The following is a 26,364-nucleotide window of genomic DNA, read 5'->3' as shown; positions in this document are numbered from 1 at the left end:
TTAAAAATATAACTTGTACAATTTTGTGAGGTGCAGTATTGAAGTGAGTATTTTACTTGATTTTTCGTAAATTTTAATTATGCATACACGTGCATTCAATAACAATCAACTTAACCTACAAATTTAAATTAAAAGTGCTCATTTGATTCTAAGTTTTAAAGTTTTATTAAAAATATTCATACAAAATAGCTTCTATATGTAGCATAATGGTATGGTAAGAATATATATTCTTAGTTCAAAATTAAACATGAATTTTTGCGTAATTTTTATTCTATGTATATTTCTTCTCTTTTTTCTACAGTGTGAATTCTGTTTATTTGTGTAAAATACCTGTTATAGAAAACGTGTTATTTATAAAAAATATGTAGATAAGAAGAAATATTTTAAGTAGTGTAATCCCTGGTAATTAAGATTCACTGGTTTAACTCCGGAGTACCCGTTACAGATAATTTATTTTCATTGGATTTAACACATTGAAATTTAACATTAAAATATGCTAAGAAAATTTATAGATATCCTGGTAGTTTAACATAAATAAGAATTCAAATATTAAAACGTTTATTATAAAGATATAATAAATAATAAACAATTTTAATGATTATTTTTACCTAATTGATTTTTATATTGGCATTGATAGTAAAAACTAGTTAGTTATATTTAATCATTCTTATATGACGATAAGCGAATTTCACCATATAGGTAAGAGTGGATACCAAATAAACTATTGGTAAGATATCTATGTATACCACGTTGCGATTTTATTTTTAAATTGAAACATTACACATTCAGTGTTGAGGGAAGACTCTCATTTTATTTATTACTTATAAGAACATTACAAATGATTGTCTTTAGAGTCAATTAAAAGAGAACATATTTGTTTGATATTTCCGCTGCCTAAGTAACCTAGGGATATTCTGTATCATTTTTTGTACGAGTTATTATATTAGCTATTCCTCTTAAGTATGTACTAGCTTTAAAACGGATTGTAACTTTTAAATTAACATTTTAAATATAATTTATATCCTTATAATTTATATCCATATACAATATTAATAATTTGTACAGGTAAAAAATAAAAAAGGAAGTGGTTATTATTATACTTCAACTGATTGTATGATGTCTCTTTTTAAAAAACACCAAAGTAAAATATTATAATACTTGTAAGAATTATTTTCATAAAATATATGTGGGTAATGGAGATAAATTTTTGAAGTTAAATGAGTTCTTGCTTTTTACTATTTACTGAACCTTTTAAAATAATAGATTTGAATACATCAGTAACAGGTTTGTCAGAATATATATAGAAGTTAGGGAATAATATTCAAATATATGTCAATAAGTTACCTATACTAATATTTGAAAATTTAATTTTGTATTATATATTTTTAATTTACACCTCAAGTTGTTTTTCGTGCATTAAATTAATTTTATTGTTTAGTTTTGCTTTAAAGCAAATCAGATAAAATTATTTTATTTAATTTTTAAAAATTTTAAGAGGCCACTTATAATAACAAACTAACAGTTATCCAGCAAGCCCCAGGAATATGAACTTTATTTGACACTTACCACCAACATCTTCAACATGATTGCTTCTTGTCTTGCCAACTGTCGCTTGTTCAATACGGACTGGGCGGTCACAAACGTTTATATACGCGACTGCTTGTTTTCGGAATTGTAAGTTTTCTCGAAATCGTTAACGTGTTGGTTCCTTCAGGTCTTTTATCTGTGAGATAGTCGCAGCCCAACACGTTAAAAAAATATTTATGAGACGTTCCCCACTAATTTGACTAGTTCTTTCAACTGCCTGAAGCAAGACCGTCAGGAGAATGAGTGTGGCGTGCTGACCATGGTCGTAAGACATTTTGTTTGAAAGCGTAACTTAACTCTTAAGCATTGTTAAACTTCACTGAATACACATAAAAAAGTCTTGATGTTTCCGTTTTCAATGAATGTACAATATGTTAAATGTACATTATTTTTGTCGTATCTTTATCGGCTTAACTTCATACAGAGCCTAACTTTTTTTTTAAACATTGCTCCTGTTATTACCTAATGTTGCAAATATTTTACCCATGTATCAGTCAGCTAAAGTCTTTAAAATCTGCTGAAGTTTTATTTAACGAAGTTAGGTTGTATATTCATTCTTTTTGTCTTACGGTGAGTTAAAAACTTAGATTGAATGAAATATTTTTAATTAAGATTTTATTTGTTCCATAATAATATGGCAGCTAGTACAATTAAAATGACCTCGCTTGTGGCATTTGATAACGCTTGTATGTGTTCCAAAGATGTTAATGCTAACTGTTTTAAAAGTAGTTTAAATAACACTTTCAACAAAATATAACCAAATTTTACTTACACCTAACACATGTCCTTGAATTTGTAAGATGATCAATACATGAAAGAAAAATTCTTAAATTAATGTTTTATAATTATTTTACTCCATCATTTTCTCTTAAACTAAGTAATAATTGTACGTTAATTGTAATTATTCTGTTTTTTTTTTTCATTATAAAGCTATACTTAAACTACACTTAAATTACAGGTGCAGCCATAAATATTTACGTGAAAACTTAAAGTAGTATACGTGTGGATGTGTCTGCTGAATTTCTATGACTCCATATGTACTGTATTATAGGGAAATAACTAATTTTATATTAATTTGATACCTGAAAATCGTGAAATATCTAACTACTTTAAAACTGAACTAATATTTTTATTTTCATTAATTCACGTAAATATGGATTTAAAAAAAGTAACGTTTCAGTACTGTGAGTGTTGGACGTATCGCCATAGTTTGTAAATTATTTAACGTTATGTGCATGGATCTTGTGTCATTTATTAATATATAATTTTTATATTCTATAGTTATTGGGTAGTTAAACGAGGTATATAATAATACTGTTAAAGGATCTAAATGTGAAGGACACTGATATCCTCAACTTAGTTAAGGACGCATGACTATAGGTCACATTGCTCATGAAAAATTCTTTAAGACATTCGGCTGAAGGATACTGAATGCATATATCAAGCACTGCTTCCGAAAATCTACATTCTACAGTAATTCTCGATGTGGCCAAGTTCGGTGTGTGTGTTTGTGTGTATGTGTGAGTCAGGTGAAGTAAGAAGGTCGACCTACCATTGCGCAATACATACACACTCGACTTTACGAACCTGAGTTACGATATCCTATCCTAGTAATATATGAATCGGCACGTTTGGAAGTTTGTTACTCTATCATGTATTTAACACTGAAATGATTTGGATATCATTTAACCCCAGCGAGCGCCTAACTTCGGTGAACACACTTGCTACATATAATAAGGAAAATGTAAACCTTAAATGAGGGAAAATGTTGTATATTTATTTTTAAAGTAGGGAAACATTGGAGTTAGGTCATAGGTAATGGATTATTGTCATCAAGCGATGGACCCCTATAATGTTATTTAATAAATCAATGCACCTTAATTATATTGTAATATAAATTTGGTTAAATCATAATATAAAATTAATAATAACAATTTAATTACAGTTGTATAAAAATGTAAAGCTACAAAGTTTTCTTTTAAACACATACATTAAAAAACCTAATTGTGTTCTGTGTAAAAGCCCGTCGGCTGCCGGTTTCTGTGTGTGAACCTGGAGCCTGGTGTCAGCCATATTGGATTGTAACGTTACGGCCGCCATCTTGCAGGAATTTGACCCTGATGAAGATTGTAATATTGAGCCTATAGTGTTATTAAACATCACGAATACAATTGTCCTAAAATCCAAATAGTTAAATACTTAATGCATATTACAATTCTAGAACGATATTTTCTCTGCAAGGGAAGATTGAAGCGCTGGTTTCGATTTTGGCGTGAGAAATTATTAAATAATCATTCCCCCATGGGGACTACCATATTATTTGCCCAACCTTAACACCCCTATTTCCGCCTCAAAAACAATTTTGCCACAGTTTATTATTGGCTATATCTTCCGCTGTACTGATTTCTATTGTCTGCTCGTCTCTACTTGTTTATAGCCTTATCATTTGTATCTAAAACTGTGTCTGAAACCATTTAAGACGAACCTTTCGGCGAGGTATTAAAATAATTACGTACGTATCCATCAAATTCTGCGCACATTAAAATTATTATTTATGCATATGTATGTAATGATAAAAAAATGTGACAAAAATTATATTTAATTAAGAACCTCAGTTGTGTATACTAGCCGTGATGAGCCTAATGTATTTCTTATGGACCTGTGGCTTGGTGGCTTACTCAATTGTGGCTTACCAATCGTAAGGATTCGGCCACGTTCGGCCGTGCCCGCCGCTGGTGGTTCATGATCAGGACCTCGGCCATCAATATGTGCCATCTTGGAATCCAACATTATTGAAAATCCGCAACTCGTTAGCTAAAATCATTAAATAATTCCGAAAATTGTCAAAAAAATTATTAATAAAATAATGGTTGATTCTATCGATAACTGTCCTAGTTCGATCCTTAGGCGATGCAAAAAAAATAAATTTAATGAAAATTACTAAAAAAAAGTAAACTGTTCGAGAAAAAACAACAAAATTACAAATAAAAATTTATTATGTGTTTTCTACAAGAACAAAAAAACAAGTAAATACTATTGTTTTCTAATTTCTGCAATCTTCTTAGAAGGCGAGAATGTAGACAAAACGCATCCAGTTGGTTAAAAGGCATGTCTATTCAGTAGCCAGGCAAGTAATCGGCGGCCACTATGGTCTAAGGCGCTTCTGAAGGCTGATATACGTCTTTGAAGTTGTAGCTGAACTAAATTATTTACTGCAGTTAATAAAGTATTTACGAGTACGACGGGGCACTGTGCGTCCGGATTATGTATAACTGAATGAACTACAACCACCGTATATATTTTTTCCTATACAAAATTATTTCTTGAAGTGATTGGGAAAAGTAACACGCCGCAACAAAATTATGTAGAAAACAAAGGTGTTATCTACAATTATTTCAATGAAAAATTTTTGCTCCAGCGAAAATAAAGATAAAAATGTCGCGTGAAGTCCACGCAACACAGAAGTTGAAACTTATCGTTTATTAGGTATTAAGATACATAAATAGTATTTTTATCGAGGAAAAATAAGGTTTGATAATAGTAAATATGCGGGTATGTTCTCAAATAACAAAAAAGAAATGACATGACACTTTATAATACCACTGATTAACCCAAATAATTAAGTTAAAAATAAATATATAAAAGAATGACATTTTCTTGCTAATATGGCCCGTGGCACGGCGCACAACAATAATCTCAAACCCCGTGGTTTTACCCTCTGCCGAAGCACTTCCTTAAGTCGGGGTGGTGTCAGGCATAGACAGGTCCCTACTGCCGCGACCCACCTATGCCTACAGCATTGTGTGGCTAAACCTGAGCCACTCGTCACCAGTAGAAGCCAGCAGAAGGTTGCTACAATGATATCCGACCGCGCCATCGGCCCCGGAATAGGGAATACTCAAGCGCGCCACCCCCAAAAAACAACCACGCATTTGCAGGTGAGCAAGTTCGCGAGTGCGCGAGCGCTCATTATAGCAAGACTGCAAGTGTGGAAGTATGCGAGTGAAAAGTTTTCAAGTGTACAAAAATGTGCGAAAGTGTGCGTGTGTGCGAAAGTGTGCAAGTGTATAAAGTGTGCAAATGTGTGCAAAAAGTGTACAAAATGTGCAGATGTGTAAAAGTATGCAAAAGTGCTATGATGTGCAAAACTAGGCAAAAGTATGCAAGTGCGCAAGTTTGCAAATGTGTAATAATCTACAAAAGGGTGCAAAAGTGCGAAAGTGTACAAAAGTGTGCGAGTGTGCAAATATTGTGCAAGTATGCAAAAGTGTGTAAAAATGTGTGTGCAAGAGTGTGCAAAGTTTGTGCAGTGCCGTCTCCTCCACTGGTTCCCCTTAAGCCATCGGAATTATTGTATCGCTCGAAAATTGTTATTCCCTCAGCAAATAATTTTCATTTCCAACAACTCTTGGTGGCTGTAGAACTTCATCCAATTAATCATAATCCAGGCGCTCAGTTTTCACTATAATTTACAATAAAACTGTTGTTCAACTTCAACATCAAAGACGTGTACTAAGCAAACCTTTGAATGTTACGCACTTTAGTACTTACGTATCGTGTAAAAATATGACTTCAAAACATATTTTGTCGTAACGAGCCTACATCTGAGTTATATAAGTTATATTTGGTCGGCGATTTTTTTTTCTTAATAAAATTTGCATGCAGATGACGTGAGACTTTATTTATCTCAAAAGTGAATTTTAAAAAGTGCTCAGATAAATGTGTAATATATGCGGGGAAATGTGGTGTGTTTCAGAGGATATGGTGTGCAGATACTCCACCACATTCTACACCAGCAAGGGAGGTGACGGCGAAGAGTACATCCACTTCAACAACGGCATCCTGGACACGGACACCGGACACTCGCACTATTACCTCGGCAACCTCTTCAACGGGGACAAGACACTAGGTGACTCTGATGCACGAGGCGGCCCGCCCGCTCTGCGCTACGGCGGTCTGCAGGAACTACACTCACGCACTGTTCATTATGGAGGTCCCTACTCCAGAGCACGACACTGCTTGCCCCGAACTGAAAGAAGAAACTGTTTTTTTTTTTTAATCCACACAGGACAAAGAATATCGTAACGATTAAGTTCTTCATGATTAAATATATACTAAAAAGAAGGCAGTCTCGGTTTCGACAACGTCAAGGGGTTCAAACCTGCATTTAAATATCCAATAGCTTGTCAAAATTATTGCAAAGAAGACTTTGCGAAGACTGGATTATCATCAGAAAGTGAAAACATTAACAATGCAATAACTTTGCCATGAAGAATAAGAGGATTACATTGTAAAAAATTAAAAAATATATATATAATACACATAATACATAAAAGTAAAGAAATATGTATAAAAATAGTCCCTTTCTATTTCCTTCTATACTTTATCACAGGATAATATCTCTTCGTATTGTTTATCAGTAGTAGGACAACATTACAGCGATAAGATTAACATTATAAACCATATTTCATATAAGTTTGTTCCAGCTGGAATCTTTCAGCTTGAAATTCTAAAACAGCGACAATTTAATCCAGAAAAAATCCCAATTATCCTTTTAAGAAATTAAGTTTAAGTGACACGAAACGTTTCATCATGTATCTGTAGTTCACGTAAAATTTCGCGATTATTCTTTGCCTTACGGTTGACAGTATGCTTCTCGCACACACATACACATACGTGTGAAAGAAAGCCATACCATTTTTTTTCAACACCAATAAACAAATCAAAGAAATGTTAATAATTCATTGTTTCATTATTGTTTGGCCTTCATTGTTTTTGATTGACCGATTTTTTGAAGAGACTCTCAGAAGAAAAAAAAAAAAAAAAAACAAGGAATGTTTTGTCCCCAGATTTTAAATAGTTTTTGAGGAAATGAAATTTAATGTGCAGCAGAGCTGTAAACAGATATTTTAGTTCAACAAGAGGAGTGTTCGCCACATATATCCGGCCAGGAAATAGTTTATTCCGAGCAGGTCACTTTTCCCTTTTCTGAATTTATTCTGTCTTGACTGGCCTACTTACATAGAAAGCAGCAGTGCTTTTTGTATCCGGCTGCATGCCGAAGAAAATTGAAATTGTTTTGAGATACTCAAATACACGCCATTTTCATTTATCATATTGAATAAGCGTGAGTAGCAGTTTAAAGTGCTTATATGACTCATTCAAGTTAACTGCATACGTGAGTGGAACAGAATTTTTTTTTATATATTGTAAAGAAACTCACCTTGAGACTGACTTCGCTAGAATCTATTAACAAGAGCCATAATACACTGAATTAATTGCCTAGAACCTTCATAACAGATTCAAAATTTAAAAAATCAATTTTTGGAGAAGTATTAAAAAAACATCACGTTGGTCACAAAAAACTTTCAATTTCGTATTGTGAACAGGAAGGCTCCAAGCTTCAAATTTTGAAGCTTAAATCTCAACATTCTTGCTTCACCAAATTTAAAACACCAACAAGTTAGCGGGTCCCCTACAAAAAGTGTGGCTCATTTTATTAACAGGGGGCTTGAAATTTTGGGTTGGCATGCATATAATCTTCTCTGTATTCTACGTGTTTATCTCTGTATAGATCCGCGCTCGCTGACGGTAGTAGTATAGGAATGACGGAGCTGGCCCAGGCGCCAGGCGGTGGTGCCGGTGCCGGCGTCCGCCATCTTGGATTTGTGACGTCACGGCGGCAAAAATTCCTCAAAATTCCTCAAAATTGACTCAAAATGACTCAAAATTTCCCATTTTAAGAAAAAAATTCCCGTTTTCGAGGGAAAAATTCCCGTTTCGAGGAGAAAATTTCCCGTTTTATTCCTCAAAAATCCCACCGGCTAGAAATGTCCTGATAGAGGCTTAAGCATCCTTAACTCAAGCCTCAGTTAAGCCTCTATCAGGATGTGACCTTTGACCTTGACCTTGACCCCGACGGCCATCTTGGATCCACCATCTTGGATGACGTCATTTCGTTTTCTCGAACATTCCGGCATTGTGTTATCCGCCATTTTGAATTATGACGTCATCGTTGCAATTTCCGTTACGGCCGCCATCTTTAAATTTATTATCGAATTTTAATGAAAAAATATTTAAAAATTATAAAAAAATTAATTAATAAAATTTTTAATAAAATATTTAAAAAACAAACATTTACGACACGGAGCTCGGAGTCCTTGGTTCAAACCCGACGAGTGCAAAAAAAAATAAAAATGGCGACCGATCCTTCCCCCCGCGGTGGCTGCAGGCATACTGACTCCCACCACTTTTTTTTCAAAGCATATATATCGTCAGGTAGTATGACGTCATGTCCGCCATCTTGTCCTCGTCTGCTGGAAGCCATCATCAGTGTATCGTTGGCGAGAGTGCGCTGACGCCATGTTAGTTTGATTCTTATCCGCTAGAGTGCAGTAATCATTTATTATTGCTGTGACACCCGACATCTTGTCATTTGGCCGCCATCTTGAAAATCCGTAATTATTTAGCAAGAAATTCGGGAAAAATTCCAAAATTCATTAAATAAAATTGTAATCTATATACTGATTGATTAGGTCGACTAAGGTCCTTGGTACGATCTAGGACGATGCAAAAAAAAAGGAAATATAACATCAATTTAACATAATAGTAACAGGTTCGAGGAATTAAACACCACAAGTTATTTTACAAACATAATATTTATTACATAATTTCTATTCTACTACAGGATCATTTGCGAAAGCCAGCAATCTTATAATCATTTAGTTCCGCAGCGGTGTGAAATGACTAATTCTTAGCTCCAATCGGTTTATACTAGACAGAGTCCAGCCAGAACCTTTACAGACATAGTCCACCTCTTCTTGACAGAGTTTCTGGATACCGTTTTTAATAGTTTGCTTCACATCGTTAGAACTGTAAATTACTGCAGCCGATGTCTTGAATGCACACTTCTTCACTTTGTCATCGAACGGATATGGCTTTCCATATATACAGTCCAACCACAAGTTATATTTCAAAGGTCCGTTTGTTGCTACATCATCAGTTAGCTGATTGATTATGTCCTCTCTGATATCATCAAGAAAATTACAAATGTCTTTCGACTCACCTAACGTATTTAAATAATAGTAGTCCTTCAATGTTCCACGAAATGCAGACTGTGCCAAGTAGAAGCCATTATCGTTCACTTGTAATGCGCCGAACACAGTATTAGGTTTATTTTCCTGTTCAGACATCATACCAATCGGTTGCTGCACATCGGTTTTCTTGCTTGTACGCTCACGAGCCTTCAACCTAAACCTAAGAGTCGAAATTTCTGCAGGTAATTCAGCAGTAGGCACACGGACTTCGCCTTTACAGTTTTTCGCATGTCGTCGCAAATTATCAATTCGAGTAAACCATTCATGACACTCATCACATCGAAACTTCATGCGAGATGGATTCTTCGTGCATTTGCTCCGCTCATGTCTTCGTACATCATGAGCAAATGCGAACGACGTATCACAGTAGCTGCAAGGATACCGTGGTGATGAAGACGAACCTTTCAGACCCGATCCAGATACTGACGTTGCCGCAGTTGCACCATCTCCAGGCATACTCTTATGAACATCAATGCATCGTTGTTGCGCCGAAACCTTTACTTTCTGCCGAACAGCAGGACCTTTGCATGCCTTCATGTGCGTTTTCATATTATCTTTTCTGGCAAACTGCTTATGACATTTCTCACAAACAAACATTTTACGATATAGGTTCTTGGCACATTCTCTATTCTCATGTCGTCGAGCATTGCTGTTGTTTGAGAAAATCTTGTCGCAGTAACAGCACCGATGTTCGTTAGTTGTTGTCGATTCGGCATCCATTAAAGTCTCCATTGATGGCTAACCAGCGTTCGCCGAGTTTCCCTGTGCAGCCAGCACTAGCGACATTAAAGTCTCTTCTGCTGGCGGTACCACGTCTGTTGAAGTCTCCTCCAATGTTGACGCCATCGTTGCCAACGGGATTCGCACCTTCTCCATCGTAGCTGTCATCAAGGTTCCCGTAGACGATGGTACAACCTCCGAGTTCGACGTTAAAGACGGTAAAGATGCTATCGAAGTCTCAAGAACAGCTAATTGACACGACTTATGCACCAGAAGAAACAAACTAGGTGATCCTTACACTGCCGACGTCAGTAACAAACTGAGCGTCCTGCTGTCTAGGACTCGCTTATATACATGAACCGTATGGAATAATACGCTAGTCAAATCAAGAAACATTTACAATAATACTAGAGTCAAATCTACAAATTAAAAAAGAGGATCATTTGATCGAAAAAAAATATCGATCTCTCCAATATACGCCAGGTTCCAAGAGCTACAATTCACGTCATCAGATCCATCTACATTTTGCTCCTATGCTTCAATTGACCATTAGCTGCAAGTGCTCCAACAGCTCCATCAGCTTCAACACGTAATGTACGCAATGTACGCGCAATACATGCAATTTACACGCAATAAATGTAATGATTACACAGTACACACAGGAAACGGAACGTACACACAGTACACACAGGAAACGGAAAATACACACAGTACACACAGGAAACTAAACGGACACACAGTACACACAGGAAACTAAACGGACACACAGTACACACAGGAAACTGAACGTACACACAGTACACACAGGAAACGGAACGTACACACAGGAAACGGAACGTACACACAGTACACACAGGAAACTGAACGTACACACAGTACACACAGTACACACAGGAAACTAAACGTACACACAGTACACACAGGAAACGGAACGTACACACAGTACACACAGGAAACGGAACGTACACACAGTACACACAGGAAACTGAACGTACACACAGTACACACAGGAAACGGAACGTACACACAGTACACACAGAAAACGGAACGTACACACAGTGCACACAGAAAATGGAACGTACACACAGTGCACACAGGAAACTGAACGTACACACAGTACACACAGGAAACGGAACGTACACACAGTACACACAGGAAACGTAATGATCACACATACAGTAGCGGAAACACACACAGGCTTAGTTGGAAATCAGAATACAAGAAATAAAAAACATTAAATTTTTACTTTCAATATTTTATTACTTCTCAACATTACACAAATACAAGTAAAAGAAGCCATTATTGTATGTAGCCAGCTTTCCTCAGTTCTTTGAGTATGAAGGATATTTCTTTGATGCACGGATAGTTTCCTGCACAAAGCGAGCCATGTAGAAGTCTTAGCCGGTCAACCAATATGTTTGGATCTTTCCATGATGTGTAATCAATCTCTTCTACCACCATCTTACTTGCTTGTTTATTATAAATACTTTTAATTTCACAATCATCCCAGTGATCATAATAAGCATTATCAGATTTATTTATTATAACACGACGTTTCCATCGTTTCGGTCTCAGGACATCGCCACATTCTTCGATCTTGTCAGCTCTAGGTGCTTCATCACAGTCTATGCCTTTGTCAACAGCCTCAGAGTCACTGTAACAATCACTGTAGAAGACATCCTCTTCACCCAGATTACCGTATGAATTCGCTATCGATGATGTCGAAGTGTCTTCATCGTCTTCATGCTTCCTTTTTAGGAGTCCATCATTTTTACAAAGAATGGAGGATCTACTGAATATAGGCTTGAATGTATTCTCACTTTTCACGGTGTTGATACTTCTATTAGTTTCAGTCTTCCCGAAGCCATTAGCATCCTTCAATTTATGTTCTTCCTCACGATCGGGTGAGCTAATACCATCACGCTCAGGACAAGGAAAATTATTGTCATAATGCAGATCATTCTTCTTTAGTCTAGTGGATCCATCGGTGTCCTCTGTGCCGTAAGTAGTCTTGACTTTACATGTTCTACCATGTCTTTTTAAGCTGTCAATTCGTGTTAACAACCTGCTACAACGATTACAGCTTAACATGTTGCGTAGTGGGTTTCTAGCACAATCATTCTTCTCATGACGTCTAGCATTCCTTCTCATGACAAAATCCTTGCCACAGTATCTACAGCGGCTTCCTTCCGATTCAGCTATAGATAACAAACCACGATCCATGGTAGCTTCTGTGACTAATGTTAGATACAAACTGTCAGTTTTCTCCAATTGGAACCATTTCTTAAATAGAGTTTTTGAAATATTTCATCAGCGAGAGTTAAGTTATCTAATGCAAAGCAAATTGATGCAAGTAGTTCCGGCTGTCGTCAACAGATGGCGCCACGTGTTGCTTGCAGGTAAATAATATATATTTCATTAATGTGGGATGCGGAACGCTCACTATCGATCGCAAAGGGAGGTTGGCTTCGATAGTATCCAAGGAGAAAAAAGTTCGTCCTTCCTGCTAGTGCTTCTCAGATTTCTCACGGTCCACAATCTTGGATTACGACGTCACAGCGGCCATATTGGATGGGTGTGACCTTGACCTTTGACCGAAACCGCAGGAATGATCGCAAGCACACGGATTAACCATCAAAATATAGATAATAATAATCAGGAGCACACAGAGAAAACCATCATAATATTGGCAAGAATAATCAGGAGCACACGGAGAAAACCGCCACAAGTTTTCTTTGATATCATTAAAATACAAAAAAAATTAATAAAAAATAAAAACGAAAAAAAATTCAAACATTCTGGCTTGTACTAGAACTCTATCTTTGCTCAACAATGAGAAGTTCACAAGCTAGCAGAATGTTTGAATTTTTTTTTCGTTTTTATTTTTTATTAATTTTTTTTGTATTTTAATGATATCAAAGAAAACTTGTGGCGGTTTTCTCCGTGTGCTCCTGATTATTTTTGCCAATATTATGATGGTTTTCTCTGTGTGCTCCTGATTATTCTTATCTATATTTTGATGGTTAATCCGTGTGCTTGCGATCATTCCTGCGGTTTCGGTCAAAGGTCAAGGTCACACCCATCCAATATGGCCGCTGTGACGTCGTAATCCAAGATTGTGGACCGTGAGAAATCTGAGAAGCACTAGCAGGAAGGACGAACTTTTTTCTCCTTGGATACTATCGAAGCCAACCTCCCTTTGCGATCGATAGTGAGCGTTCCGCATCCCACATTAATGAAATATATATTATTTACCTGCAAGCAACACGTGGCACCATCTGTTGACGACAGCCGGAACTACTTGCATCAATTTGCTTTGCATTAGATAACTTAACTCTCGCTGATGAAATATTTCAAAAACTCTATTTAAGAAATGGTTCCAATTGGAGAAAACTGACAGTTTGTATCTAACATTAGTCACAGAAGCTACCATGGATCGTGGTTTGTTATCTATAGCTGAATCGGAAGGAAGCCGCTGTAGATACTGTGGCAAGGATTTTGTCATGAGAAGGAATGCTAGACGTCATGAGAAGAATGATTGTGCTAGAAACCCACTACGCAACATGTTAAGCTGTAATCGTTGTAGCAGGTTGTTAACACGAATTGACAGCTTAAAAAGACATGGTAGAACATGTAAAGTCAAGACTACTTACGGCATAGAGGACACCGATGGATCCACTAGACTAAAGAAGAGTGATCTAAATTATGACAATAATTTTCCTTGTCCTGAGCGTGATGGTATTAGCTCACCCGATCGTGAGGAAGAACATAAATTGAAGGATGCTAATGGCTTCGGTGTGTACGTTCCGTTTCCTGTGTGTACTGTGTGTACGTTCCGTTTCCTGTGTGTACTGTGTGTACGTTTAGTTTCCTGTGTGTACTGTGTGTACTGTGTGTACGTTCAGTTTCCTGTGTGTACTGTGTGTACGTTCCGTTTCCTGTGTGTACGTTCCGTTTCCTGTGTGTACTGTGTGTACGTTCAGTTTCCTGTGTGAACTGTGTGTCCGTTTAGTTTCCTGTGTGTACTGTGTGTCCGTTTAGTTTCCTGTGTGTACTGTGTGTACATTCCGTTTCCTGTGTGTACTGTGTGTACGTTCCGTTACCTGTGTGTACTGTGTAATCATTACATTTATTGCGTGTAAATTGCATGTATTGCGCGTACATTGCGTACATTACGTGTTGAAGCTGATGGAGCTGTTGGAGCACTTGCAGCTAATGGTCAATTGAAGCATAGGAGCAAAATGTTGATGGATCTGATGACGTGAATTGTAGCTCTTGGAACCTGGCGTATATTGGAGAGATCGATATTTTTTTCGATCAAATGATCCTCTTTTTTAATTTGTAGATTTGACTCTAGTATTATTGTAAATGGTTCTTGATTTGACTAGCGTATTATTCCATACGGTGCATGTATATAAGCGAGTCCTAGACAGCAGGACGCTCAGTTTGTTACTGACGTCGGCGGTGTAAGGATCACCTAGTTTGTTTCTTCTGGTGCATAAGTCGTGTCAATTAGCTGTTCTTGAGACCTAGATGGCATCTTTACCGTCTTTAACGTCGAACTCGGAGGTTGTACCATCGTCTACGGGAACCTTGACGACAGCTACGATGGAGAAGGTGCAGATCCCGTTGGCAACGATGGCGTCAACATTGGAGGAGACTTCAACAGACGTGGTACCGCCAGCAGAAGAGACTTTAATGCCGCTAGTGCTGGCTGCACAGGGAAACTCGGCGAACGCTGGTTCGCCATCAATGGAGACTTCAATGGATGCCGAATCGACAACAACTAACGAACATCGGTGCTGTTACTGCGACAAGATTTTCTCAAACAACAGCAATGCTCGACGACATGAGAATAGAGAATGTGCCAAGAACCTATATCGTAAAATGTTTGTTTGTGAGAAATGTCATAAGCAGTTTGCCAGAAAAGATAATATGAAAACGCACATGAAGGCATGCAAAGGACCTGCTGTTCGGCAGAAAGTAAAGGTTTCGGCGCAACAACGATGCATTGATGTTCATAAGAGTATGCCTGGAGATGGTGCAACTGCGGCAACGTCAGTATCTGGATCGGGTCTGAAAGGTTCGTCTTCATCACCACGGTATCCTTGCAGCTACTGTGATACGTCGTTCGCATTTGCTCATGATGCACGAAGACATGAGTGGAGCAAATGCACGAAGAATCCATCTCGCATGAAGTTTCGATGTGATGAGTGTCATGAATGGTTTACTCGAATTGATAATTTGCGACGACATGCGAAAAACTGTAAAGGTGAAGTCCGTGTGCCTACTGCTGAATTACCTGCAGAAATTTCGACTCCTCGGTTTAGGTTGAAGGCTCGTGAGCGTACAAGCAAGAAAACCGATGTGCAACAACCGATTGGTATGATGTCTGAACAGGAAAATAAACCTAAGACTGTGTTCGGCGCATTACAAGTGAACGATAATGGCTTCTACTTGGCACAGTCTGCATTTCGTGGAACATTGAAGGACTACTATTATTTAAATACGTTAGGTGAGTCGAAAGACATTTGTAATTTTCTTGATGATATCAGAGAGGACATAATCAATCAGCTAACTGATGATGTAGCAACAAACGGACCTTTGAAATATAACTTGTGGTTGGACTGTATATATGGAAAGCCATATCCGTTCGATGACAAAGTGAAGAAGTGTGCATTCAAGACATCGGCTGCAGTAATTTACAGTTCTAACGATGTGAAGCAAACTATTAAAAACGGTATCCAGAAACTCTGTCAAGAAGAGGTGGACTATGTCTGTAAAGGTTCTGGCTGGACTCTGTCTAGTATAAACCGATTGGAGCTAAGAATTAGTCATTTCACACCGCTGCGGAACTAAATGATTATAAGATTGCTGGCTTTCGCAAATGATCCTGTAGTAGAATAGAAATTATGTAATAAATATTATGTTTGTAAAAGAACTTGTGGTGTTTAATTCCTCGAACCTGTTACTATTATGTTAAATTGATGTTATATTTCCTTTTTTTTTTGCATCGTCCTAGATCGTACCAAGGACCTTAGTCGACCTAATTAATCAGTATATAGATTACAAATTTATTTAATGAATTTTGGAATTTTTCCCGAATTTCTAGCTAAATAATTACGGATTTTCAAGATGGCGGCCAAATGACAAGATGTCGGGTGTCACAGCAATAATAAATGATTACTGTACTCTAGCGGATAAGAATTAAACTAACATGGCGTCAGCGCACTCTCGCCAACGATACACTGATGATGGCTTCCAGCAGACGAGGACAAGATGGCGGACATGACGTCATACTACCTGACGATATATATGCTTTGAAAAAAAAGTGGTGGGAGTCAGTATGCCTGCAGCCACCGCGGGGGGAAGGATCGGTCGCCATTTTTATTTTTTTTGCACTCGTCGGGTTTGAACCAAGGACTCCGAGCTCCGTGTCGTAAATGTTTGTTTTTTAAATATTTTATTAAAAATTTTATTAATTAATTTTTTTTATAATTTTTAAATATTTTTTCATTAAAATCGGATAATAAATTTAAAGATGGCGGCCGTAACGGAAATTGAAACGATGATGTCATAATTCAAAATGGCGGATAACACAATGCCGGAATGTTCGAGAAAACGAAATGACGTTTTCCAAGATGGTGGATCCAAGATGGCCGTCGGGGTCAAGGTCAAGGTCAAAGGTCACATCCTGATAGAGGCTTAACTGAGGCTTGAGTTAAGGATGCTTAAGCCTCTATCAGGACATTTCTAGCCGGTGGGATTTTTGAGGAATAAAACGGGAAATTTTCCCCTCGAAACGGGAATTTTTCCCTCGAAAACGGGAATTTTTTTCTTAAAATGGGAAATTTTGAGTCACTTTGAGTCAATTTTGAGGAATTTTGAGGAATTTTTGCCGCCGTGACGTCACATATCCAAGATGGCGGACGCCGGCACCGGCATAACCACCTGGCGCCTGGGCCAGCTCCGTCATTCCTATACTACTGACGGTTTCTCAGCAGACACTGGTACCAGGCATTCTTCACTGTGACACACAGACCTCAGAGCAGATAATAATATGGTATTGCACAGTGTGACGTAACGACCGCATAGATAATCTGGCCTACATTGTTTACAAACAGAACTGTGTTCATTTGAAAACAAATTTGTATTATTTGAATATAATCAGTATTACGGCTAAATGAAAAATAAATTCTCTACAGTAAGTACGGTCTATGGCGTCTAGAGACTGTTTTGATATCACAATAGCCGGGTCGCCTCTGAGGAAAATATACCAGCAATGAACATTAAGTAACATAATTAATAAAATTTAAGTACTTCATTCATCGTTATTCTGAAAGTTTTAGGTAACGTGTGTTTGTAGTTTTTCTGCCTCTGGAGTCGGTGGTCTAGAGCAGTAGAACCAATCGGAGACGATCTACGTAGAAACTCTTTTAATCGAATGAACAATATGAAGAGAGAGTGAAAAGGTTTTTAAATATGGCTTAGTGCAGTTATCAAGCACTGTGACATTTTTGGTGCGTTTTAGCTAATAAAACTAGCATTCATCTGAGTTAAGATGCTCAGGGAGTGCTGAAATTTTGTGCTAGTTAGCCATAATAATAGGGCAGTACTGTTAAGTATTGATAAAGATACAAGTCTACCGGTCTATAAACGCAGTGAGTCAAAAGTCTTTACCAATAAATACTATTGATATTTAACGTTAGCCGACGCCTAGTCACTTATTCACACAGTAGTGTACTGACACTAGGCCTATATTAAAAATTAACTTATATTATTATATTAATAAAATAAAAATACTATTTCTACGTTAACCTTTCAAAATTGACTTTAAACTGTCAGACACTCGTCTTTCCAAGGGGTCCTTAGAAAATAATTTGTTTTTCTTACCACAGATTTTATTTAGCTGGAATCCATTAATAAAACTGAAATAGAGAAACAGTAAGCGTTTTGCAATCTAATCAGAATAGAAATAATTTCGCTCAATAAGACTTTTGTTTGGTTTTGTGCCCATCACATTAGCCAGACCATTAACAAGTGTCAGCTGAAGCAACTTTCTTAAAAAAATTCAATTTTCTGACAAAACTTTATATGTTAATTGATAATGTAAATAATTTAAAACTGAGTTTGCCAGTAAGTAGCATGAACTTTGGTAATTTAAAATATATAGGTAGGTTGTAAAATCAATTAATTGAATATTATAATGATTTTAATGCAGCTATATATATGTCAGTTATAATATATAAAACTATATTTTATAGTGCCATTTTATTTACAGTACTTTTGAATCCAGTTTTATTTAATAACCTACATTTTCAAATTCTAATTGAGTTAATTTTTTCTACGGAATCACACAATAGTGCAACTGTATAACCAATCTCCTTAGTAGTAAAGAATGTATGGTTCAAATTGATTCTTATGTATATATAAACGTCTAGTGACAGATTGGGCACTTATAGGTTTGTGTAGGTTTCTGGGTATATTATAGACATAAAGGTTTTTTTTATTTCGATGTGATTCCAGCTGTTTTGGTCAGACAGAAATAACAGTATCTCGTGTGATCCAAGTGTTCCCTCCTAATCAAGTGAACAACAATGGACATGTGACTGGGTAATATTGACCAGCATGTGAGGAGTAAAATACACCTCAAACAGTTTCTATGGAGGAAGAGCCCTTTTTTCTGTTATGTTCGACAAAACAGAAACGTTCTCGAACCTAGAACAACCAGCAATCACTTCCAACTCACTTCGTAATTTGCCAGAGTTCTCATAGCTGAAATGCAACAAGCAACAATTTAAAATCGTTTCTACCTGTTTAAGCATTAGTTATTGGCAATGTTGCCAAATCTCCATTTCCTGGAGGCGAATTTATGAACTAATATCTTGTGTTCCTCTGGTGAGGAAAGGAAATCAAAATTTGAATAAAAAATTAAAATTCATGACAATGAAAATAATGTATAACTTTTGTGCGCTGCACCTTTATCCAAAATGTTAAAGAAATAACTTTGAGTTGTGTTTTACTGAAATGATTTAAACAAGCATGTAAACATTTTTAACCTGTTTCAAGAAGTTTGTGTTAGTGCATGTTTAAGTGCATCTCTGTGAATGTTGAATTACTTATTTACATATAAAACCAATGCATGGATAAACTTTTGATTATTCTATTCATTAACACATATTTTTGGTAACAATAATTTACAAAAAAAAAGAAAGAATCAATCGTGAATGAACATTTTTTTATGACAGATAATTAAGCAAACGTCAACTTTTACTACAAAAAGAAAAACCTGGAAAATAGCAATCAGATATAATTATATTTTTGGACAATTACGTATATTTAATGTTCAATAGAAATAAATGACCTCGTATAAGTAAGATCATCTTAATTCTGGGACAAAAATTACCGTGTTTATGTTTGGGTCAGATATTTTACAAAAATGTTTTATATTCAGAGAGTGATGCCTTCCAGATGTCTGAACAGACCAACGGGAATCACACATTTAATTTAAGTTGTTTTAAATTGCAAAATCATTGAAATGTAAATGAGAACATCCACTGTGGCTTCCTTAAGAAGTTGCTGAACCAAAAATGGCTAGATACTGTCAGTCATTATACGAGATTTTTTTTGTAGGTAAGTCAATATTTTATAAAGTCTGATTAAACAATAAAATTGTTTCAATTATATTTTCAAAAATATAAAAAAATAAATAAATTTATTATTTGGCTGCAACTTATTTCTAGAAGTGTATTTTTGGTTAAAACATGGAAACCTTAAAAAAAAAAAAATAAAAAATGTTTTAACTAATTTTTTTTTGGAATATAAGCGTTTAATAAGTAAGTACAAATTTAATTATTAAATTTGATTATTGGCTTACAAGTGCAAAATAATTCGTTAATGCAGACACTTTTACTCAAACATGATATAATTTCTAAGATTTCACAAACTACTGTTAACCATGATGAGGAAATCAGCTATTTTTTATCTGCATGATAAAAAAAATGCGTTTAATTGTATCACGTTATTTAAAACTGTTGTTAAAAGCAAAAATATAAGAGTTGCTATAAGTTTAACTAAGTTTCCTCGCTAATTGTTATATTTTGATTCAAAGTCATTTTTTAAACAGGTGTTAAGTTGTCTAATAATGAATTAAAACTAATGTTTATAGAACATTTCTCAATGTAGTGTAGAGTTTGAAGTAATGTGTAATATGCACAAAAATAAAGTCTTATTAAAATTATATTTATTTAAAAAAAAGGGAAATGACATTTCAAATAAAATTTTAATATAGCTGGATATTAAAAAAAACACAACTTTGCTGAGCAGATTTATTAATAAGTTTATTCAAACATGTTGGCTACTAACTACTTAATTATTAGTATACAGACAGGAATGTAAACAGTGAAGAAATTGGGAAAGCGATGGTTGGGTGGCATATCATTTCTCTTCTGCCAGGGATAGCGGGTCTCCTTCCTCAACGCTTGGCCAAGACTGTTGGAGATGCAAGGTTGCCGTTCTACCCCGCCAACGAGGCCAGCGCTTCATAGCTTAACTGCTTGGGTTTTTTGACGTAGTCGTAAGTGTCGGAGGAGTTTCGGTCCCGCTGGCTGGCCGGGACGGCGGACACGATCACCAGCAGCACCGCCGCCAGCACCAACAGCTGTAACAGACTGCAGTGCTAAGCCAACAGCTGGAACAGACAGCAGCGCTCAGCCAACAGCTGCAACAGACTGCAGTGCTAAGCCAACAGCTGTAACAGACAGCAGCGCTCAGCCAACAGATGGGACAGACAAGAGCGCTCAGCCAACAGCTGGGACAGACAGCAGCGCTCAGCCAACAGCTGTAACAAACAAGAGCGCTCAGCCAACAGCTGGGACAGACAGCAGCGCTCAGCCAACAGCTGTAACAGACAGCAGCGCTCAGCCAACAGCTGGAACAGACAGCAGCGCTTAGCCCACAGCTGGAACATACAGTAGCGCTGAGAAAACAGGTGGACCAGACAGCAGCGCTCAACGCTCAGCGGAACCTGCTCGGGCTCAGCAAGCATTGCTGTCTCATGGAATTATCCGCAATCACTACTAGTGGTGGAACTGGTGGGAGGCAGAAACAAGACCTTTCCAACAGGTGGCGGTTTATGAATATTGCAGAAAGAATCTTGACCACTACTGGGGCTTTTCATTGCCCATCTTATCGTTCTGGCTTTCTGACGACATATTGTTTTGTTTTACAGTTATTGCGTAGGTTACATTAAATTTGTATAAGCTTGTTGGTATTTTTTGTCGTAATTTTCAGCTTTATATATATTTATATGTATAATTCTTCTGTACGTGTGTATGTGATGGAACTACTCCTAAATGGCTGGACCTATTGTGGTGAAATTGTGTGGGAGTGATAAGTTTGGTTCGAAAATGGTTTTAATTTACAATTTGTACCAATAAAAATTTTTTAGTTAATTAATTTTTATATTTATATTAGGATTGTTTAGGTTCAGAGTATATATATGTGTGTTGTGTATTTATTTATTTCTTTTAATCTTTAGATGTTTTAGGTTCACAATTGGTTCCGGTAGGCAACGCTGCGATCTCATTATAGAATATATATTTCAATTTTTGGCATATCATTCAGATCCGTTAGTTGGTGCTGCGATCAAATTCTAGGACTTTTTTTTGTTGCATTTTCGTATATCAGTTACTTGCATCGTAGCTTAGTGTTGATATTACATTAATATTAAAATATAATTGCGCGCTTATTGAGAATATTATATTGTTAATTATTGAAATAACGTTTTATAGTCTAATCAAAAATATACCTTGTACAAATTTGTGAGGTGCAGCATTGAAGTGAGTATTTTACATGGTTTTTCGGGAATTTTAATAATGTATACACGTGCATTTAATACCAATCAACTTAACTTACAATTTTTAATTGTCAGTTCTCATTTGATTCTACGTTTTAAAGTGTAATAAAAAAATATTTAAAATAATCTTCTATTTGTATTATATTGGTATGGTAAGAAAATATACCTACTCTAACTTAAAATTCAAGCATGTTTTTTGCGTAGTTTTTATTCTATGAACAGTTATTCTCTTTTTTCTACATTGTGAATTCTGTTCCTTTGTGTTAAAGACCTGTTATAGAAAACATGTTATTTATAAAAAATGTATATATGTAGAAATATTTTAAGTAGTGTAATACCTGGTATTAAAGTTTCACTGGTTTAACTTCGAAGTACCCGTTACAGATAATTTATCTTCATTAGATTTAACGCATTAAAACGTAACATTAAATATGCAAGAAAATTAAAAACAATTTTTTAAAATTTTATTTTTAGAAATAATATTTTTTTCTAATTTTTTAAATATAAATCATATTTATCCTGAAAGTTTAACATAAATAATTATTCATAATTAAAAAACCATAGTATAAGGATATAAGAAATAATAAACGATTTAAATTATTATTTTCACCTGCAGTGATTTTTATATCGGCAGTTATAGTAAAAACTAGTTATTTATTTTTTATCATTCTAATGTGACGATAAGCGAATGTCACCATATAGTTATGAGTGAATACCAAATAAATTATTCGTGAGATATAAATGAATACCACGATGTGATTCTATTTTTAAATGAGACATTACACATTCAGTGTTGAGGGAAGACTCTCATTTTATTTATTTCTTATAAGAACATTACTACTGATTGTCCTTAGCGTTATTTAAAAGAGAACATAACTACATGTTTGATATTTCCGCTGCCTAAGTAACCTCGGGTTTATCTGTATTATTTTTGCTACTCGGAGTTATATTAGCTATTCATCTTATGTATTTACTAGCTTTAAAACGGATTATAACTTTTAAAATAACTTATTTGAAAAATAATATATATCCTTATAATTTATATACGTATAAAATATTAATAATCTGTAAAGGTAACTGAATTACGAAGTAAATAGTTGTCATTATTACTTCAAATGATTGTATGATATATTTTTTTCAAAAACACCGAAGTAAAAATTATAATTCTTAAAAAGAATAATTTTCAAAAAAAATTTGTCAATGCAGATAAATTTTAGAAGGTAAATGAGTTCTTGCTTTTCACTAATAACTGAACCTCTTAAAAAAATAGATTTGAGTACATCAGTAACAGGTTTGTCAGAATAGGTATAGAAGTTAGCGAATAATATTAAAATATATGTCAATAAGTTACCTATACTCATATTTAAAAATTTAATTTGGTATTCTATATTTTTAAATTATGCCTCAAGTTATTTTTCGTGCATTAAATTAATTTTATTGTTCAGTTTTGCTTTAAAGCAAATCAGATAAAATAATTTAATATTTTTACATTATTACAAGGTCACTTGCAATAACGAACTAACAGTTATCCTGTTAGCCCCAGGAATATGACCTTTATTTGACACTTACCACTAACATCTTCAACATGATGGTTGCTTGTCTTGTCAACTCTTGGCTGTACAATACGGACTGGGTGGTCGCAAACGTTTATATACGCGACTGCTTGTTTTCGGAACGGTAAGTTTTCCCGAAGTCGTTAACATGTTTGCTCCTTCGAATCTTTTATCTGTGAGTAGTCACAGTCCAACACGTTAAAAATATGTTTACGAGAAGTTCCCCACTAATTTGACTGGCTCTCTCAACTGCCTGCAGCAAGACAGTCATGAGAATGAATGTCGCGTGCTGACTATTGCAGACACAATAGTAGACATTTTGTTGGAAAGCTTAAATAACCTTTCAAGCAATGTTAAACTTCATTGTATGTATATAAAAATAAGTATTGGTGTTACCCTGTTAAATGCATGTACAGTATGTTCAATTTACATATATTTTTTGTCCTATATTTATCGGCTATACTTTATTTAGAGCCTAACTTTTATATTTTAAAAATGGACCTTTTATCACATAATATTTTACACGTGTATCAGTCAGCTAAAGTCTTTAAAATCTACGGAAGTTTTAGTTAACGAAGTTGTGTCATATATTCATTGTTTTTGCCTTACGGTGAGTTAAAAACTTAGATTGAATGTAAATTTTTTCATTAAGATTTATTTTATTCATACTAAAATGGAAGCTAGTACCATTAAAATGACCTCGCTTGTGGCATTTGAAAATGCTTGTATCTGTACCAAAAATGGAAATGGTAATGTTTTTAAAGTGGTTTAAATAACACTTTCAACAAAGTATAACCAATTTTTACTAACACATAACACATGTCCTTCAATTTGGAAGATTATCAATACACGAAAGAAAAATTCTTAAATTGAGGTTTTATGATTTTTTTACTCCATCAGTTTCTCTTAAACTAAGTTATAATCGAACGTTAATTGTATTATTTCTTTTTTTTAATATTTAACTTTACTTAAATGACAGGTACAGCCATAAACATTTACGTGAACACTTAAAGCAGTATTACGTGTGGATCTGTCTGCTGAATTTCTATGACTCCATCTGTACATTTATTTAAACGTCTATACATTTATTTAAAAAAAATTAAACCCTCTTAGTACATAAGGGTGTTTTCAGGGAAAAGTACCGAACGAGCGAACGCGAGAGTATATAATAATACTGTTAAAAGATCTGAATGTGAAGGACACTGATATCCTCAAGTCAGTTAAGGACGCATGCCTATAGGCCACGTGGCTCAGGAAAATGTTTTTTAAGACATTCGGATGAAGGATAATGAGTGTATATCTCAAGCACTGCTTCCGAAAATCTTCATTTAACGGCAGTCAAGCTACAGTAATTCTCGATGTGGTGCCACACATCTGGCCAATTTCGGTGTGTGTGTGTGTGTCTGTTCGTGTGTCAGGTGAAGTGAGAAGTTCGACGTACCGTTACGCACTACATGAATACTCAACTTTACGAACCTAAGTTACAATATTCCATCCTAGTAATATATTAATCTAAAAGTTTAGAAGTTTGTTACTCAATCACAGAACGGATTTGTATAACATATAATCCCAGCTAGCACACAACCTCGATTAACACACTAGCTACGTATAATTAGGAAATTCTTAATCTAAAATAAGGTAAAAGTGGTGTATATTGATTTTTACAGTAGGGAATCATTGGAATTATGTCATAGGTCATAAATAATTGCCATCAAGCAACGGGCCCTTATGGTATTATTTAATTAATCTGAGCACCTAAATTATAATTGTAACAGAAATTTGGGTAGTAATAATATAAATTTTCATAATAATAATTTAATTTAATTTGTATGATAAAGTAAATCTATTAAAGTATTCTTTTAAACATATAAATTGAAAGGGCCTAATTGTGTACTGTGTAGCAGCCCGTCAGTAACAGGTTTCAGAGTGTGAACCTGGAGCATGATTTCCGCCATATTGTATTCTGTCGTTACGGTTGTTATCTTGGAGGAACGTGACCCTGAAATATGAAGCTAATAGTGTTATTTAAAACCCGATTATAGTTTTCCTAGAAAACATATCGATTTCTTTTAGATAAATATTTAATATAACAACTTTATAAACTTTTTTCTTCGGCAGGGAATATTCAGGCACTGGTTTCGATTTTGGCAAAAGGCAAAATTAAAAAAAAAAATTGTTGTTTCATTTGGACCACCACATTGTCTCCCCAACCTTTCCACACCCCCTCCCCACTTATACAAAAACAGTTTTGCCACAATTTATTATTATTTGCTATACCTTCAACTGTACTATTTTCTATTGTCTGCCCCTCTCTACGTGTTTATTGACTGTGTTTTCTAAAAAAAAAAAAAAAACTATCTTTTGGTGCGACTTTCAGAAAATATTTTAATACTTTTTTTCTTTTTATTGTAATATTTAAATATCACATTTTTATGGACACGCAAACTGCCGTAAATTGGCACAAATCACTTCCATATTGATACGTAACACATAGTAATGGAAATCTCGGTCGAGATCGTTAATGGATATAATCTGACTAAAGGGGTAGAAT

The sequence above is a fragment of the Bacillus rossius genome, chromosome 5, assembly GCF_032445375.1.
Source record: "Bacillus rossius redtenbacheri isolate Brsri chromosome 5, Brsri_v3, whole genome shotgun sequence".
Classification (NCBI taxonomy): Eukaryota; Metazoa; Arthropoda; class Insecta; order Phasmatodea; family Bacillidae; genus Bacillus; species Bacillus rossius.
Note: the sequence above shows the minus strand (reverse complement) of the source record.